The sequence below is a fragment of the Zootoca vivipara genome, chromosome 10 (assembly GCF_965207765.1).
Source record: "Zootoca vivipara chromosome 10, rZooViv2.hap1.1, whole genome shotgun sequence".
NCBI classification, from domain to species: Eukaryota; Metazoa; Chordata; class Lepidosauria; order Squamata; family Lacertidae; genus Zootoca; species Zootoca vivipara.
The window spans coordinates 59244549-59264700 of NC_142593.1; the positions used below are offsets into that span (position 1 = coordinate 59244549).

The 20152-nt window shown below is 50.0% G+C and overlaps 1 non-coding gene across 3 annotated transcripts; it reads left to right on the forward strand.

The window, feature by feature from the left end:
* Positions 1 to 2221: 2221 nt before the first annotated feature.
* LOC132592813 (uncharacterized) lies at positions 2222 to 14938 on the forward strand. 3 transcript variants are annotated; one of them, XR_015946027.1, is made up of 3 exons: positions 2222 to 2376; positions 11953 to 12054; positions 14462 to 14938. It is a non-coding gene; the product is annotated as an uncharacterized LOC132592813 (transcript). The 3 variants fall into 3 exon arrangements; XR_015946026.1 differs by lacking the exon at positions 2222 to 2376 and adding an exon at positions 11149 to 11720; XR_015946025.1 differs by lacking the exon at positions 2222 to 2376 and having other exon boundaries at positions 11820 to 12054.
* The last annotated feature ends 5214 nt before the right edge of the window (positions 14939 to 20152 follow it).

Sequence of the window (20152 nt, forward strand, 5' to 3'; positions counted from 1 at the left end):
TTAGAATGTCAGTCTAGGCCCTGACAATATTATACCCAAAATCTCTTGCCCATCTTATCATCGCATCTTTTGTCATTTCATCTTTTGTAAACCACTCTAACAATAAATTGTACATATTCGACAGCAATTCCACTCTGTCTTTCGACAGTTATATTTGAAATTTGGACCTTTTATCTTCAAAGCCTACTTTCTTGTCTTTTGACAACACATCATTTACTTGGTGATATTGCAGCCATCCAGTCAGAGCCTCTTTTATTTCATCATATGGTTTTAATTTCCAACCTCTGTCTGTTTTCATCAGAATCTCTTCATACGTGGCCCTCCTTCCTTCCATGTTTAATTTTTTAACCGTTAAGAGTTCTACAGGTGAAATCTACCATGGAGTCTTCCTTTCTAACAGCATTTTATTTTTCCCCCAAACTTCATACAATGCTCTTCTTATTTCATGATTTGTAAAACCTTTATGTGCATTTGTCTTTTCATACCAGAGGTAAGCATGCCATCCGAATCTGTTGTCGAAACCTTCTAAATTCAACAAATCTGTGTTCTCCAATGTTATCCATTCTCTTACCCAGCAGAGACAAGACGCTTCATAATATATCTTCAAATCTGGCACGGAGAATCCACCTCTTTCTTTCTTATCAATCAATAGTTTAAACTTCATTCGTGGTTTCTTCCCCTGCCAGATAAATCTAGATAAGTTTTTTTTGGCCATTCTTTGAATTGTCCTGTCCCCTTGATTATAGGAATTGTTTGAAATAAGAATAATTGTTTGAAATAAGAATAACATCTTCGGCAACACATTCATCTTAATTGCAGCAATTCTTCCAAGGAAAGACAACTTCATTCTATTTCATACTTCTAAATCTTTCTTTACCTCCTTCCACACAGGTTCGTAATTATCATTGAACAAATTTATGTTCTTTGCTGTCAGCCATGTTCCCAAATACTTTACTTTTTTTGGCCACCATAATTCCATGTTTTTGCTGTAATTCCTCCTTTTCTTCCATACCACCATCTTTGTTTTATTTCTATTCAATTTGAATTCTGCCATCTGTCCAAATCTCTCAATTTCTTCTAATGCTTCTGCAACACTTTTGCCGGGATTTTCTAAAGTTAAAACCAGATCATCCGCGAAGGCCTTTAACTTAAATTCTTTTGCACCCAATTTAATACCTTTAATCTTTGAAAGCTCCCTCAATCTATTTTATAATACCTCCAGGTCCTTTTCTCTTTTCTTGGGTTTCATCTTTGACCCTTTGCATGCGGGCTTCCCTTAAGGCAGGTCTGTTTGCCTTCCAAGCGAAGGCAGAGATGATCATAGAATCATAGAATCATAGAGTTGGAAGAGACCACAAGGGCCATCCAGTCCAACCCCCTGCCAAGCAGGAAACACCATCAAAGCATTCTTGACATATGCCTATCAAGCCTTTGCTTTGTTGTTGTTGTTTAGTCATTTAGTCGTGTCCGACTCTTTGTGACCCCATGGACCAGAGCAAGCCAGGCACTCCTGTCTTCCACTGCCTCCCACAGTTTGGTCAAACTCATGTTCGTAGCTTCAAGAACACTGTCCAACCATCTTGTCCTCTGCCGTCCCCTTCTCCTAGTGCCCTCAATCTTTCCCAACATCAGGGTCTTTTCCAGGGAGTCTTCCCTTCTCATGAGGTGGCCAAAGTATTGGAGCCGAAGCTTCATGATCTGTCCTTCCAGTGAGCACTCAGGGCTGATTTCCTTCAGAATGGATAGGTTTGATCTTCTTGCAGTCCATGGGACTCTCAAGAGTCTCCTCCAGCACCATAATTCAAAAGCATCAATTCTTCGGCGATCAGCCTCTGCTTAAAGACCTCCAAAGAAGGAGACTCCACCACACTCCTTGGCAGCAAATTCCACTGCTGAACAGCTCTTACTATCAGGAAGATCTTCCTAATGTTTAGGTGGAATCTTCTTTCTTGTACCGTAGTTTGAATCCATTGCTCCGTGTCCGCTTCTCTGGAGCAGGAGAAAACGTAACCCTATCCACTTCTTCCCATGCCGTGTAGAGCTTTACAAGTCTCTATCTGCAGCAGAAACCTAGGCAGAAACTTATAAACGTAAGCAGCTAGCTCTCTCGGCCTTTACGTAGATTGCTTAATGCAGACCACAAAGTGGCCTCAGAGATGTTGCTGCTGCAAACTCCAGGGAAACAAGATAAAAAGGAGGGATTCACCATGCAGGAAGCAGGCAAGCAGCAGCTGCTTTTGGAGAACCTGGTGACACCCGGGTCGTTCCCAGACCGAGCCAATTCTTCAACAATCGCCTTGCAACAGAGCGAGGGAACAGGTTCTGTCCTGATCTGTGCCTCCATTGACTCCTGGCAAAAGGGAAGTTTCCCAGGCAGTGCGTAACCCTTCCTTACTATTATTATTTTTTAAAAGCATCTGGATTTTGTTGCTTCAGCAGCTTCTGAATCACACTGTGGATTTTAACAAGAAGGTTCAGAATCCTGGCAGGGCACAGAGCAATATTCCTCCCGACGTTTATTAGCACACATGGCTTCATTAAGCAAGCGTCCGTCATGAGAAAAGGCGGGGGGGGAGGCGATTAGCACCCCATATATTCCTCTGTGCCCAGACATAAAGCGTAATCTCTCAGGCTTATTAGTATAATAGCATCATCATCCACGTGCGAGTTAATGCAATGAGGCAGAGGTTTTCAACCTGTGTTGCCTCAGCACTCTCCTTTTCCCTATTCACATCAGCCATCCTTGCTGAATATCTGCAAATACTTCTCTTGATCTCTCTCTCTCCCTCCCTGAGTCTGGCCTGAAACGCCACAGGGGAGCCACAGAAAATATGCAGTTGGTCAAAGGCACCATGGGCTCAAAAGGGTTGGAAAGCCACTGCAATGTGCTGTGGTTTCAGTTGGACCCAGTCAACTGTTTCAGTTGCGCAAACTTAAACCTGGCCTCCCTCTGCAGGGGCAGCCCGAGATTGCCTCCGCTTTACAGTTAATCTGTGGAACTCACTCCCACAGGAGGCATGGGCCCTGCTTTTGGGTTTCCCTTTGGGGCGGGTGCCTGGTTAGCCACTGTGAGAGCAGGATGGTGGACTAGATTGGGGCATGGGCCTGATCTGGCTTTTCTTATTTTCTTATGCACGTGCATAGGCTGAGTTATCAGGTGATGTGAGGTTAGTGGCTGAGCCAACGGTCCAGGCAGGCTTAATATATTAATTATTAATTAAGTATTAATATATTAATAACTTGCTGCGTACAAATAAAAACATTTGTATACCAGTGTTGCACCACACACACACACACACACACACACACACACACACACACACACACAGGATTTACAGCAATAAAAACATAGGTAAAGGGACCCCTGACCATTAGGTCCAGTCGTGACCGACTCTGGGGTTGCGCCGCTCATCTCGCGTTATTGGCCGAGGGAGCCAGCGTACAGCTTCCGGGTCCTGTGGCCAGCATGACAAAGCCGCTTCTGGCGAACCAGAGCAGTGCACGGAAACAGCATTTACCTTCCCGCTTGGAGCGGTACCTATTTATCTATTTGCACTTTGATGTGCTTTCTAACTGCTAGGTTGGCAGGAGCTGGGACTGAACAACAGGAGCTCACCCCATTGCTGGGATTCGAACCACTGACCTTCTGATCAGCAAGCCCTAGGCTCTGTGGTTTAATCCACAGCGCCACCTGCATCCCAAGAAAAACATAAACCCATACAATAAAACCATTACAAAATTAAATAACGGGCATTAGTTAATCACCGCGGAAGAGTTTACTCTTAATTGCCCTCCTAGGCCTGGCAGAACAGAAACCGTTTCATCAGGCATTTTTTGAGCTGGCACAGAAGGAACCCTGCTGAATCTCTGGTGGCAGGAACCGGGACGATGGTGCTAAAGGCTCGGTTTCTGTGGGTATATACCAGGTTCTGCCCCACGTCTCAAGCCCCACGGCTAAGTGACTGGAGCACCTTCAGCGTGACCCGATAGCCTGGACTCACAACAGCAATTGTGAGCACCATTCAGTAACAGCAGAGATCCACGCGGAAGCTTGCTGTGGAGGTTAGAAGCATACCTCATTTTTTTTATTTACAAAAGCTACATACTATAGAATACACTGGCTTGCATGAGTGCTACATTGTTATCTCTACAAGGTAAAAACGAAACCAGCACTCGATCAGTCAGGGATGGAAGAAGAAAGGAGCAGTTCCTCCCCCTCCTTTCTCAAAACATCAAATCACCAGATTCTCGCAACGGGAGGGCTGAAAATGTCAACAGTTTCTTGGTATCAAACGAACCTCGCCAACTCTGGGAACGATTTAATAACGAAAAGAAAAGCTGGACCCAGAGGAGGGGTTTGATGGAAGTGAGATTTTGACACGACTGCAGTTGTATAATAATAATAATAATAATAATAATAATAATAATAATAATAATAATAATAATATATTATTTATACCCCGCCTGTCACAGTGGCCGGAGTGGGCTACTTCAGAGTAACGACGCTACGCAGCTCTGCATTTTATTCTTTTATTGGTGCTGCGTATTTACAGTGCTGAAGTCATTGCTATTTACACGGAGTGGTGTGGTCAGTCGGTTTCAGAACCTCCGAATGGCTTTTGGCGCGTCTTTCTCCAACACAAAAGCTTTGGCAGACCCATCCTCTTTCCCCTCCTCTTTCTGCGTAATTCCGGAGTTGGGGGGATGGGTCTCCCCCCCTTATTCGCCCCTTCCTGTCCCACCTGGGACCCTGGCTCCTCTACCTTGCCTGAGCCTCGGACACGACTTCCTGCTTCCCCACTGGCATCGGAACTCTCTCTGCTTTCCCCTGTGCTCGGGGATGGGCTTGAACTCAGGAGGGGAGGGACTTCGCGATATCCCCTGTCCCTCACATCCACCCCCCTCCCAAGCTCTCCTTCACCCCTCCCCAGGTCCCCCCCAGGTGTCGGTGACGACTGGAAGCCTAAGAACTCAGTGCTTTCCGAGCCCGTTGGTGTGAACACCTCCCCCCAGTCCTGCGAGCCCCCCCCTTCCGCCTGGGAGGACGGGAATCCCAAAAAGTCCGTGGCGTCAGAGCTGGTAGGGGTAAAAATGTTCTGCCAATCTGCTCCTTCCTCTGACTGGGTGGATCTCGGTGACACCCATACCTCATCCTCTGGTTCCTCAAACTCCGCTTCCCAGCGCCATGGTGAACTGCTCTCCCGTGCTTCCTCCCCCTCCCCCTCCCTTTCCATGTGCCAGGGCTTGGGTCTATGGGGAAAGAGGGCGTGAAATTCTTCTACCAGGAATTCCTCCTGTATCTGAGTGGCTGGGACCCATTCATTCTGGGACGGTGGAGCATCCTCCCATGCCATGAGGTACTCCAGGCCCCCCACCCCCCTCCTTGAGTCCAGGATGGCTGTGGCCTCATTGAGTTGCTCCCTTCCTTCCCTCTCCCCCCCTCCCTCAGGGGTTTGTTCGCTGCCTCGGAGCCTGCTACTTTCCCTGTACGGAGACAGCAGCGATCTATGAAACACTGGGTGCACCCTCATGTCCTCTGGCAGTGCCAGCCTGTATGCCACCGGGTTGACCTGTTGCGTGACCGTGAAGGGGCCCAACCTTCTGGGCGCCAGCTTTTTGCACCTCCCTCTGATGGGAAGGCCCTCCGAGGACAACCAAACTTTGTCCCCCACCCTAATGACCTCCCCCGGTCGCCTGTGGCGATCTGCCCCCTTCTTGTACGCTTCCTTGGCTCTCTCCAAGTGTTCTCTGAGCTGCTGGTGCACCGTCTCCAGTTCCTCTGCCCAATCCTCAGCCTGTGGGCCCTCCTCCTCCTCCTCCCCCTCCCTCTCTGGGAAAGATCTGAGGTCGCGCCCGTAATTGGCCTTAAAGGGCGACACCCCTGTGGAGACGTGCACCGCATTGTTATAGGCAAATTCTGCCAGTGGCAGGCGATCCACCCAGTCCGTTTGCCGCTGGCTGACGTAGCATCTCAGGTACTGCTGCAGAATGGCGTTGACCCTCTCCGCCTGTCCATTGGTCTGCGGGTGTCTAGCCGTCGACAAGCTGACCTCCACCTGCAGGAGGTTCATGAGCCGCCGCCAGAACCTGGAAACAAATTGGCGGCCACGATCCGAAATAACCCTTAAAGGTAATCCATGCAGTCTGAATACGTGATCCACAAACAGTTTGGCTGTCTCTTCTGCAGAGACCGCCCTGGCACACGGTATAAAGTGGCACATTTTGGACATGAGGTCCACCACCACCAACACTGCGGTCTTGCCCCTGGAAGAAGGCAGATCTGTGATGAAGTCCATGGACACCACTTCCCACGGCCTGTGTGGCGTGGCTAAGGGCTCCAGCAATCCCGGTGGCGCTGCTCTGACCACCTTTGCCCGCTGGCAGGTGTCACAGCCCCGTACATAGTCTCGAACATCTTCCCGCACCCCTGGCCACCAGAAGTGTCTCATGACTAGGTGAGCGGTCTTGTCCCTCCCAAAATGACCCGCCGTTGGGTTGTCGTGCATCTGCTTGAGGACCGTACGTCTAAGCTGGGTGGTGGGCAGGTACAGTGCACCCTTGTAGAAAAGCAGCCCCCTGCGTTCTGCAAAGTCTTTTGCGTGCTCCCCCCCCCTCTCAGTTCTCTGAAGATGCGGTTGGCAAATTCATCCGCTGCCGTCAGTGCTGTGAGTTCTGCCTCGCTCACCACTGCTGCTCCGCAGGACCATGCTGACGGGGGGAAAATGTGCCTGGGTGCCGGTGGCGCCTCCTCCTCCATGTACTCTGGCTTGCGGGAGAGGGCATCCGCCCTGACATTCTGCTCTCCCGGGATGTAGTGTATGGAGAAGTTGAAGTTCGAGAAGAACTCTGCCCACCGTATCTGCCGCTGGTTGAGCACCCTGGCAGTTCTCCAGAACTCCAGGTTCTTGTGGTCAGTGCACACCTGGATGGGGTGCTTGGCGCCCACCAGGAAGTGTCTCCAGTGCTGGAACGCAGCGTGGATCGCAAGAAGTTCCCGATCAAACACCGTGTAGTTTCGCTCTGGCTGGGTCAACTTCCTGGAGAAGAAGGCACAGGGTCTCCACTCTCTGTTGGCGTCCAGTTGCAACAGAATGGCGCCCACAGCTTTATCAGAAGCATCTGTCTCCACGCGTAGGGGCGCGTCCTGAACCACGTGGAACAGGTTCTGGTCTGAGGCGAACACCCTCTTGAGGCTTTCGAACGCTGCTTGCACCTCTGGTGTCCACCTGAACTTCTGCTTGCCTCTCAGGCAGTCAGTGATGGGAGCCGTAACGCGAGAGAAGTTCTTGATGAACTTCCTGTAGAAGTTGGCGAAGCCTAGTAGGCGTTGGGCATCTTTGCGCGTCCTGGGGCTGTGCCAGTCCAGGATGGCCTGCACCTTGTCCTTGTCCATCGCCAGCCCCTTGTCTGACAGCTTGTAGCCCAGGAAGTCCACCTCCTTGGTGTGAAACTTGCACTTCTCCAGCTTCACATACAGGTGGTTCTCCTTCAGGCGCTGCAACACCTCCCTGACATCTTTCACATGCTGCACTGGGTCATCGGAATAGATAAGGATGTCATCCAGGAAGACCAAGCATTTCCTGAAGAGGAGGGACCCCAGGACGTGGTGCATGAAGGCCTGGAAGCATGCTGAGCCCCCTTGCAACCCGAAGGGCATCACCAGATATTCAAAAGAGCCCAGAGGCGTGAACATCGTGGTTTTCCATTCATCGCCTTCCCGGATCCTGATCAAGTTGTACGCCCCCCTCAGGTCTAGCTTGGTGAAAATCTTGCCCCTGCGTGCCGCTGTCAGGAGATCATCCACTCTGGGCATGGGGAAAGCCACTGGCTCTGTCACTGAATTTAGCCGTCTAAAATCCACCACAAGACGGCGCTGTTGCGTGTCTTTCTTGTCCACCCAGAAGACCGGGCTGCCCCCTGCTGCCTTGCTTTCTCTGATGAACCCCCGCTTGAGGTTCTTGTCGATGAAAGCGCGCAGATCCTCCAGTTCCTGGTCTGACATGGCGTACAGCTTGGCCGGGGGTATAGTTGCCCCTGGCACCAGGTTGATCTGGCAGTCAAAAGGCCTGTGTGGGGGTAGGTGGTCGGACTCCGCTTCGCTGAAGACCTCCTGCAGGTCCCAGTACGGCTTGGGTATCGCCTCACCCCCTTTGATGTGCATGGTGGCCACCGTGGCTATCGGGGGCCCCTCCCCTGGTTGGTGCTGCATGCAATGTTCCAGGCAAAAGTCCGATCCAAAAGTGATGCATCTCTGGTGCCAACTGATGGAGGGGTCGTGGCGCGCCAGCCAGCTCATGCCCAAGACGATGGGGGGGTCTGAGATGGTGGTGACGTTGAATGCCAGTGTCTCTGAGTGCCTTCCCACCGTCATTCTCATGGGGGGGGTTTGATGGGTGATGGCCCCTCCCAGCAACTCTCTGCCGTCAATGGTTGCCACGTGCAGAGGAAAATCCAGCTGCAGAAGCTGGATCTGGTGCTGTTCTGCAAAGTTCCTCGAGAAGAAGTTCGCTGACGCCCCACTGTCAATTAGGGCGAGGACCGTCAGGGGATAGCCATTTGGGAGCGTGAGCATCACTTCTAGAACCACTCCTGCTCTGGGAGGGGTGGGCTGGCTCTGCTCCTCTCTGTGCGGGCGGGTGGGCTGGGGCTGTTGTCTGCTGACTGTGCCTGGCTGCTGCCCCTTGTCTCCTGCAGCCAGGCTTTCCCGTTTCCCTGCTGTGGTGCTGCGTCAGTGGGGGAGGGCACAACCGTTCCCGCCTTTCCTTGCCACTCCCTGCGATGTGGGCAGTCTCTGACGAGATGCTGGGGGGAGTTGCAGAGAAAGCAATTCCCACCCCTTCCCTCCTTGCGTCTTGGCGCCGCTGGGGTTTGAAAAGCCCGCGCGCGCGCGCTATCAATCTGCATGGGTTCCTGGTCCTGGCTGGCCCCAGGCGTGGCTTGAAAGGGTTGTTGGGGGAGTGGCTTCTCCTGCGACCGTGGGAACCAAGCCCGCTTTGCGCGCGTTGCTTGCTTGTCGCTCCACCGGGATTCCTGTCTCACCCCCACCGCCAGAGCCGCTTTGCTCAGCTGATCCATATTACTGGGCTTTGGACCTCTCGAGAGCTCATCCTTCACCTCCTCATGCAACCCCAAGTAGAACGCCGCTTGCATTGGGGGTGACTCTAGTTCCCACCCCAATCTGTGCACCAGCATGGTGAATTTCGCCCAATACGCGCGAACTGTCATATTTCGTTGGCGTAAATTATGAAGTTCCTCCTTAGTCTGGTCCATATGACTATCGGACGAATACATCATTTTCAAACCTTCTAGAAATAGTTTGACATTCTTCATGCAAGGATTCTTTGTTGCGATTAACGGTCTTAGCCACTCCCTGGCTGCCCCGGTTAGGTGCTCCACAATAAACGCTACCCTGTGCTCATCATCAGGGAACTCATCGTGGTGCAGCTCAAGAGCATACACAATCTCAGTCTCAAAGCCCTGATATTCCCTCGGGTCTCCATTGAACTTGCTTACTAGGGTCCCGGCTCTCCTTCCTGGCAGCACTTGGACTTGGGGTGCCCCTCCCGCCTTGTTTTTCTCTGCATCCAGCTTGTTTTGGAGGTCTACCGCCACCGCCCTTAATTCCTGCTCTCTTTCCTGTAGCGCTCTCACCTGTTCCGCAAGTTGTAGCCGGTCGTCCTGGACCTTCTTAGTCTCTTCTTTAGCTGCCTTCAATTCCCCCTGCGCCTGCAGCGACAGCTGCTGCAGTTCTTGCTGGGCTTGCTCCGCGATCTGCCGCCATCTCTCCGCCTCTGACACGCTCATCCCGGCAACTCCAAAGTAGCCCAAAAAGGGATTCGGAGGTTGCTGTCACAGTGGCCGGAGTGGGCTACTTCAGAGTAACGACGCTACGCAGCTCTGCATTTTATTCTTTTATTGGTGCTGCGTATTTACAGTGCTGAAGTCATTGCTATTTACACGGAGTGGTGTGGTCAGTCGGTTTCAGAACCTCCGAATGGCTTTTGGCGCGTCTTTCTCCAACACAAAAGCTTTGGCAGACCCATCCTCTTTCCCCTCCTCTTTCTGCGTAATTCCGGAGTTGGGGGGATGGGTCTCCCCCCCTTATTCGCCCCTTCCTGTCCCACCTGGGACCCTGGCTCCTCTACCTTGCCTGAGCCTCGGACACGACTTCCTGCTTCCCCACTGGCATCGGAACTCTCTCTGCTTTCCCCTGTGCTCGGGGATGGGCTTGAACTCAGGAGGGGAGGGACTTCGCGATATCCCCTGTCCCTCACACCGCCCATCTGGCCGGGTTCTCCCAGCCACTCTGGGCGGCTTCCAACAAAATATTAAAATACAGAAATCCATCAAACATTAAAAGCTTCCCTAAACAGGGCTGCCTTGAGATGCCTTCTAAAGGTCTGGAGGTTGTTGTATACTTTGAGGGCAGAGCTTCAGTTCCCCCTTCTTGTCCTTGTGCAGCAATAAAACTGCTAGCGCATTCACAAAGCTAAGCAGGGTCCGGTATGGTTTCAAATTGGATGGGAACCGCATGTTGAGATTCCTGCTTTGCAGGGGGTTGAACTAGATGACCGTTGGAGGGGGTGTCCCTTCCGACTCTACGGTTCTATGATTCTATGAGTGAACGTTACCCATTCATTTATATGGAAGGCGGTTTATGGGAGCTTTCCCCAGCCTGGTGCCATCCAAACGTTTTGGGTTACAATTCCCACATGCCCCAGCCTGCACAACTGATGGGAGCTGAGCTGTAATCCAAAACATCCGGGGTGGGGTGGGGGAAATCTCAGTCATAGTCTCTGAGCCCCTTGGGTGCGTTAGACGCAGCAATCTAATCTAGAAATCTGTTTCCCGCCAGCGTTGCAAAACAGGCAAGCAATTTGCAGTCAGCTTTCCGGCTATTTTCCAGGTGTCCTTGTGACACAAGAGGGGCTCTCCACGTGGCCTTGGAACACCAGGGACTGTGCTGAGCTGCTTGGAAAAGAAGCTACTGGTCTCGCCTCCTCTTCCCCCTCCCCCTTAAAACAAACATGAGAATTCAACACGAGCTGAGCTTCATTTTGTCCATGCATTGATGCATTAGCTTTATGTCGAGGGTGGGTCTCAACGCACATAAAGATTGACCTGTGTGTGACCTTGATGGGCGTTGGGCAGGTATATGGGTAGGTGATGTTGAGGCTCTGCTCCGTTCTAAACCGTTTTAGAGTCATTTGTTTATTTGCAACGGCTGATGGGGCAAGACGAGCCCAGCTTAAGTCTTATGTGAAAGCATTTCCCCTTACAGGAATGTATTGGCAAGCTTCGCCCAATCTCCATCTGTCACTCTGACCCTCCTCTCGGTTTTCTCCCTAGCCAAAATGTGACGAAGGAGCCAATCGTTTATGAGCTTCAGGCTGCTGCGCGGCCTCAGTCTCCCCCTGGGGCAGGAACGCATTCCTCCGCTGTTTCTCACAACAACCCTCGCCTTTGAGCGCCTTATTTTTTGAGTTTCTGTGCAATCTGCATATCACAGACCAGGTGTTAAACTTGCAAATGCCAGAAATAATCAACATACCGAAGATCTGGAATAAATCACATAAATACCTTTTTATTTCTTCTTGGTTAAACCCAACCTGGTAATATCACAGGAACAAATAACATTACATAACCTAAGATGCTGCGAGGTGGAATGGGTTTGAGGACATCGCGTCTGCATTGAGAATCCCTGGGAATAATTGGAACCGGTGACGCTTGGTTCAAGTTTTAAATTTGTTGCTCTCAGAGTCCTCTTTCTACACCTTATCGTAGTTTTGATTGTTCTGTTTGTGACATAAACATTTGTGATATGTTCTAACCATGCAATTTTTGCAGAAGTGTTCGTTTGGCACCTCTGTATCAATGCAGGTTTGGATCAATGTTGTCCTTCCAAAACAGCCAGCTTAACCCTGGTCTCTTCTAAACCTCTCTCCTTTCCAGGAGGCCTTCAGTGACCTGGCGATGTTTTTCTACGACAAGCATGGAGGAGAGGTGATAGGAGTCCTCTGGAAGCCTCCGGCCTTCGAGCCACAGCCTTTCAAGGTGAGGCGGTCTGAACCCTAGGATTTGGACCATGTGCATTTTTGTAACCTGGCTTCTAGGTCGCAATCAGGGCCGGCGCGTCCATTAAGGCGAACTAGGCAGCTGCCTAGGGCACCAAAATGGAGGGGGCGCTGGCCAGCCTGCCCGTCCCCCGGTGCTGCCTGGGGCTGCCTCCTCCACGCCCTCAGCTGTTGAGCGGCTTCAGGCCACTCTCCGGAGGCTCTGAGGCCGCCTTTCAGCCCGCCTTTCAGCCAAGGAACTCTCTCTCTTTTTTTCCTACTTTTTTATTTTTTCCTATTTCCTATTTCCTATTTTTTCTCTTTTCTCTTTTTTCTATTTTTTATTCCACTTTTATTTTTTCTAAAAAAGGTCAACAACTCTGGGAAATTGGGGGGGTGGTGGTGCCAGAAGGTGATCTCGCCTAGGGCGCAAACAACCCTAGCAGCAGCCCTGGTCGCAATTGCACAGGGCCCTCTGTGTACAAGGCGCTGGGCAGCAAATAGAGGTGGCAGGAGAGCGTTCTGCCTGCCAGAATGCTTAGAGCTGATGTTAAGTGACACAGGGAGGGATGGCTCAGGGAGAGGCTTGCAGAGAGAAGGGGAATCTTGGCCGATGAGCGAGGGGCTGCTGTTTCGGCAAGCGACATGGCGAAAGGTACAGAGACCTTTTGGGTTGGAGGGGAGAAAGGATCTAAGGGGGGGATAGATGAGGAGACAGCTAGAAGAGAGAGAGAGAGAGAGAGAGAGAGAGAGAGAGAGAGAGAGAGAGAGAGAGCGCAGGTGCAAAAGAAGATGAGGGACGAGAAAGGCCAGAGCTGATTGATGAAGGGCTTGGCAGCGATCCCAGAAAAGAAGCCACTTTGGAAGTGCAAGGTGTATTGTAGCTGGAGGGAAAGGTGACTTGAGCAGAGGGTGGGGAACTCCTGGCTTTCAGCCAAAGGATAAATAAATCTACATGGCTGCTCCTTTGGAACTGCAACTGCTCATGTGGATAAGAGAGTCGGAGGGTGTTGGAATTTGCATGGCTTGGCATGCCCAACTGGTTGCAGAACAGAGCCTCTAGCATGAAATCTGATGAGAGTCGGCTGAATAATCAAGCATCCTTTTCCCCACCCCCATCCTTTTTTACTAGCAAAATAAGTTCCTAGCCCTCATGGTGGAGGGGCACCACCCTGGCTGCCCCTGTGCTGTTGTGTATATGCATTTTGTGCATCAGTTGGGGTCCTGTTGGCCGGCAGATTCTGCTCAAATGGCTCAGGCTGGCTTTCAGTTTTGGAGGCTAGCAAGGCCTAGGGAGCGGGGCTCAATTCAAGCATCATGCCCAAACCATGGTTAAAGGAGAAACCCGAGTACGGTTTAGCAAACCATATCACTTAGCAAAGGTTTCTTCCTCACTCTTCCAGAGTAATAGGAAAGTTTTAGGGCAGTTTTCCCGCTAAAGCAACAGATTATTTATTGCAAAGCATGGAATCTATACCAGTAAGATAGAAACAGTATCAGACCGTCTTAAATTGGCCAGATAAGTAAAAAAGAAAAGAAAAAAGAGGTATTTTTAACTTACCTTTACAACCTCGGTCCTGTATACCTGAAGGAGCGTCTCCACCCCCATCGTTCAGCCCGGACACTGAGATCCAGCGCAGAGGGCCTTCTCGGTAGTGGCGCCCGCCCTGTGAAACACCCTCCCATCGGAAGTCAAGGAGATAAACAACTACCTGACATTTAGAAAACACCTAAAGGCAGCCCTGTTTAGGGAAGTTTTTAATCTGTGATATTTTAATGTATTTTGCTATTTGTTGGAAGCCACCCAGAGTGGCGGGGGAAACCCAGCCAGATGGGTGGGGTATAAATAAATAAATAAATAAATAAATAAATAAATAATAACCTGGCATTGTAAAGGTAAAGATCAGCTCTATGCAAGTTGGTTTGAGGAAGAAATTCCAAATACTGGGTGTCACCACTGAAAAGGCGGTGGTTTGGAAACCATGGTTTGTTGCGATACCTAAATGGGAAAACCACACTCTCTGCACCTCTGGAGGCTCTTATAGCACGGAAGTAGAAATCAGGGCCGGCTCTAGGGGAAGGCTGGGTGGCGAGGGGTGCCAGGGCGCCGGGCTGCCAGGGGGGCGCCGTGCGGTGCACAGCATCCACCCACCAGCCGCAGCAAGAAACGGGGCGGGGGTACCGGAGCGATCTACGCACCACGCGCCCGTGTGCCCGACATTCTTAAGACGTAGAAATGCTGAGCAGATGGATGATGAAACCAGACAGGCGAGCCGCAAACCATGGTTTGTCTACCTGTTCAGAACCTCAGTTCAGATTTTGGGTTCTAAACCTGGATTTGGTACAATGCTTGAGTAGAGCTGCGGTCTGAACTCAGTTGCTTATTATATCTGTTCTTTCCGTCACAGGCGCTGAGCATGAAAGGAAGAATGATGTCCGCCCTCGCCCCTGAGCCTCTGACAGTTCCCAATGTGGAGGCCATTTTGGAAGACTTCAAGATTTTGGGGGAAGGATTGGTCACGTCAGTAGAGGCTCGTACAGAGAAATGGTCCATTTAGAATCTTTTGGAACTTTGTGCTGCGTGTATAAAGTGTTGCCCAGGGTGTGTTCTCACCCATGACTTTTCCCACTTAGAACTGTCTTATAAGAAAAGTATTTTTACTACATACAAACTTCTCTCGATCCTGTTTCCTCCTAGAGACTCATCCAGTTTAGAGAAACCTGACCTTCCTAATAAAGGACCCTGCTATTGTAGAAACTCTTATTAAATCCTCTTCCCGCCACCTTTCGAGGCCAAGGAAATAATTGGAACATTTATTTGTCTATTTGCTCAAGTCTTTATTTGTCTAGTGGAATTCTAATTAAAACACCACTCCCTCATAAAACCGCCAAGGTGTGAAATGCTGTTTTCTCCAAAGCTTATTTTACTCTTGAGTTAGCACATACAGAACTCTCTAGAGGAGTGTCTTCTCTCCCAGTCAATAAATAGATTCAGGGTGCTTATACCTGAGAATCATAGAATTGGAAGGGTCTCCAAGGGTCATCTAGGCCAGCCCCCTGCAGTGCAGGCTTCACAGCTGAAGAATATCTGAAAGCAAGCTCTTCCATCTTCCGTGTCGCAGCCCTTTAGTCTGCAGAAATCATGCAAATGCACTTGTACTTATTTTTGCAAAGTTCGTTTTGCCTTCTTCATTCAGATTTTCCAGATCAGCCACCTCTGCATGCTCTCTAGAGCTCCCTCCTGTTATCTGTCCACCTTGAAAGCCATATTCACAGCCCTAAGGACTAGAAACCTCTCTCCCACTTTTAAAATAGACACCGAGGCTTTCAATATTCGGAATTTTGTGCTGGTGTTAATTCATAAAACAAACAAACAAACCCAAGCTCTGGATAGGAGCCACAGCACACTCACATTGCAGCCTTGTGGTTGATATTTTTGCAACATGCTGCAGTTGCAACATCAGTTAATGCTTTGCGGTTCCACCACTGCGTTAGCAGAGAATGAGTAGAAATTAGGAGTTGGCTATGCTTAGCTTGGAAAAGAGAAGACAGAGAGGTGACACGAGAGCCATCTCCAGATATCTTAAGGACTGTCACACAGAAGATGGGGCAAGCTTGTTTTCTCCTGCTGTGGAGGCTAGATTCTGATTAAACATCAGGAAGAACTTTCAGAGCTGTTCAACGGTAGAACAGGCCAACTCAGAAGGTGGTCGACTCTCCTTCCTTGGAGGTTGAAAAGTTGGATGGCCATTTATCACGGATACTTTAGTTGTCATTCCTGCATTTCAGGGGGTTGGACTAGAGGACCCTTGGGGTTCCCTTTCAACTCTTGTCCCTGTGGGTCACTACGAGGATTCTCCCAGGTCTTCTCTTCCTGTCCCGTCCCCACCTTGCCACGCAAAGCCTCCCTGCAGCCCATTTGCCCCAGTCTAGTTGCCCTGCCCTCAGTTATTTTGGCAAGGCAGGGGTGGGGAAGCTTTTTTAAGCCCAAGGGCCACACCCCCTCCATTCTGGGCAACCTTCTGGGTGGCCACATGCCCCTCGTGGGCGGGGCCAGAGACACAAGTGGGCGGAGTAACAAATGCAAATCTTACCTAGTTTCTACATTTGCACACTCCCGCCTCTGCCCTTCCACCCAAGGTTTCCCAAACGTGGGTCTCTGGCTGTTTTTGGACTACAACACCCATCACCCCCTAGCTTGCAGGACCTGTGGTCAGGGGTAATGGGAATTGTAGTCCCAAAACAGCTGGAGACTCAAGCTGGGGAAACCCTGATCATGAGTCAGTGTGATGCAGCAGCCTAAAAAGCCAATACAATTCTGGGCTGCATCAATAGGAGTATAGCATCGAGATCAAGGGAAGTAATAGTACCACTGTATTTTGCTCTGGTCAGACCTCACCTGGAGTACTGTGTCCAGTTCTGGGCACCACAGTTCAAGAAGGATACTGATAAGCTGGAACGTGTCCAGAGGAGGGCAACCAAAATGGTCAAAGGCCTGGAAACAATGCCTTATGAGGAACGGCTTAGGGAGCTGGGTATGTTTAGCCTGGAGAAGAGAAGGTTAAGGGGTGATATGATAGCCATGTTCAAATATATGAAAGGATGTCATATGGAAGAGGGAGAAAGTTTGTTTTCTGCTGCTCCAGAGAAGCGGACATGGAGCAATGCATTCAAGCTACAAGAAAGAAGATTCCACTAACATTAGGAAGAACTTCCTGACAGTAAGAGCTGTTTGGCAGTGGAATTTGCTACCAAGGAGTGTGGTGGAGTCTCCTTCTTTGGAGGTCTTTAAGCGGAGGCTTGACAGCTGTCAGGAGTATGGGCAGGAGTCAGGCTCTGGGGCCTGTAGTGCTTTGCAGGACTGGGGCCTGCCTCAGCTTGTGCTGGAGCAGCAAGGCGTGGCCACACAGGTGAAGACCTCAGCTTGTACTGGAGAGGCAAGGAGTAGTCATCCAGGTGGGGCCACTTGATATCTCACTGCACCTGGTGGCAGGAGCTGGGAGGGATAAAAGCCCAGCATTTCCCTTCAGCTCTTTGCCACAGCAACGCTATCCCTGCCTGGTTGCATCTGGCCTCTTGATCCTTGCTCCTTGGACCCTTGCCTTGCCGACGTCTTGCTCCTTGACTCCCAGACCTTCACCTCTGCCTTGCTCCTTGACCCTGTGACTGCCTGCTGCTGGACCCTCAGCCCTGCACCTGTTCCTGCTTCTACACCACCATCTTGCCTCTGGTCCTGACGCCCGCCGACCGGACCGTGACAACAGCCATCTGTCAGGAATGATTTGATGGTGTTTCCTGCTTGGCAGGGGGTTGGACTGGATGGCCCTCGCGGTCTCTTCAAACTCTATGATTCTATGATCTAGGCCAGGCACGTCCAACAGGTAGATCGTGATCTATAGGTAGATTACTGGATGTCTGTGGTAGATCACCAGTAGATCACTGGCTCCCCCCAAAGAAACTCATCAACTTTGGCTCCCCTAAAAAAAAGCTCAACAACTTTCCCCATCACCCCTAAAAACAGGGTTTTCCTTACCCCTAAAAAAATCTCAACAACTTTGACCTGAACCCCTAAAAAACAGGGTTTTTTTTAGCTCAACTTTGACCTGAACCCCGCAAAAGGGGGTAGATCACTGCCAGTTTTGAACTATGTGAGTAGATCGCAGTCTCTTGGGAGTTGGCCACCCCTGATCTAGGCAAACAAGAAGCAGGAGTGGTGTTCAAGGATGCATTTTACCCAGGAAGAAAACAGCTGGCGATGGGTGTAGAGCCTGGAAAGAGTTTTGAGGGCCAGGCAGAGAGGCTTGCAGGGCTGCATTCAGTCCCTGCGTCTGAGGTTCCTCCGTCCTGAATTCACACACAACCTGCCCTGGATATTTTTGCTGCATTGATGCATCAACATAACTCCTAGTGTTGCTGCTGCTTGAGCACACAGTCACCCAATCCTGTGTCGTGAAGTCGCCTTTTGCCTTGTGCAGAAAAGCGTGGCCAGGATTGTGCTCCTTCCCAGTAAAACAAGACGGTGCCTGGTTTAAATATGCCCTGAGTGCAAACAGAAACTTGATAAACCCTTCCAAATATAACTCTTATTAACGCTTATAAACTTTTTAATGCCTGCAGTGCACCGGGAGCAGGAAAAGGCTTCCGCTTGGGAGGTGACGCTTCTCTGGGATGTCTGGAAGAATCTGGAAAACGAAGAAAAGACTCTTGGGAACCGCAGGTGGCAAAATAGGCACTGGAAGATCCAAACTAGGCTGGCACCTAGGAGTTGTAATCCAATAGCTGATGGGAGTTGTAATCCAAAACATTGGAGGGCACCAGGTTGACAAAAGCGAGCCTAGTTCAGATCTCACCTGTGCCAAGACCTCAGCCGGTGGCCTTGGGTATCTCTGCCTCAAACCACCTGCAGTGTGAAGACAGTAAGAAGGCTGACCGCTCTCTTTCACGAGGTTGTGGGAAGCACTTTGCATTCTACATCCCACAATTGCAGGGGGGGGGTAAAAACGGAATGTCACCCCCTTACTCGCATTTTCTCTAAACTAAAAACTCCCCAATGCTGAAGCTCTTCCCCGGAGGGAAGTTGTTCCTTCCCATCGATCAGGTCGGTTGCCCCTTTCTCTCTCTTTTTGAATACATTTCATTAACATTCGCAAAAAAGGAATACAAAAGTTAATATCCAGTACCCTTTTTATCCAAAGCTGGAAAGCTAATCTAAATTAAAACATGGGCCAGAAAAGGAGAGAGAGAAAGCAATATAGGGAAAGGATAAAGAGAAAAGAGAAAGGGGGGGGGGGAGAGAACGGCAGAAAAAAGATTCTTCATCTGTCAGCAGCATATAAAAAAATTATTCAACACACCCACTCCATGATAACACTCAACAAATCCACTTTCTATAAACCATTGGTTGCCTTTTTATGAACTTTTCTCAATATCCTTTTTGGGACGAGGCCACCAAAACTAGACAGAGTATTCCAAGTGTACTAGCGCCTTAAATTTGCATAACAGGAGACACCCTGATCCTTGCTGATCCCTCCTTGGAGCCACTCAGCCTGTGAGAACAACTGGCAGGTGTGCAAGACCAGTAAGCCCATTACTAAACCATCATTGTCTTTGGATTTTTAACATTAATGGTCACAAATTGCTGAGCGTATATTTCCAAAATCCCAACAGAACAACTCTGCAATAAGACCAGCCGGCCGGCCAGCCTATCTCCACAAACTATAGAAGCATGGAGATTAGTTTTGAGCATCTGATTGAAGGCTTTGCAATTAGAAAAAAGCAGGAGGGAATTTTTCAAATACAAATAGTGGAAGTATACAGAAACAAACATCGTTTTCCATCCTATTCTACGTTTTGTTTCGTTTAAAAAAAAAAAAGTCGTCATTTCACGGTTTATTGTTGCTTATGTTTTCAATTCGATCTGTATGGGGCCACCAATTTTTTAAAGTGCTTAGGGACTACAAAGGTCTCAATTTGGCCCTAGCTGGAGGCAGCCGCCCCTCTGAATATAAGTAGCTGGAAACCACTAGATGGAAGAGGGCTCTTGTGGCTGAATCCTGCTTGCAGGTTTCCACGGGTTTCCCACAGACAGCTGGACTAGATGGGCCATTGGCTTGATCCAGCAGGCTCTCATGATGTTCTTAGGCCTAGGTCTCATGAGTCTTGTGGTTCTGAGCACACACCTGCATGCGTGCCCAGGACGGAAAAATGCAGCAGGGTGTGGCGTGCGTCTGAGATACACTCACGGTACATTCCAAAAAGCTCCACACTCTGGGGTGGATGGCAAGCTCCAGAAAACGCTCTGAAATTGTGAAGGTGCGGAAATCAATGCACCAAAAGCCCACACAGAAAAACGGGCTGTGAAGAGCTCATTTGCAATGGGAGGGGTCCACCCAGAAGCATGCACAGCGAACATGAGAAACGGTGCCAAGTCACGCCAGTTGAGTTTTGATGCTGGTAGCAGCTTTTGCGGCAGGAGTCTTGCCTAACCTTACCCAGGAATCGCAGGGATGGAAGCTTGGACCGCCTGCATGTAAGCAGGTGCTCTGCTACCGACCTACAGAACCAGGTCATCTTCAGGACACAGTTCATTGGCAAAGTGG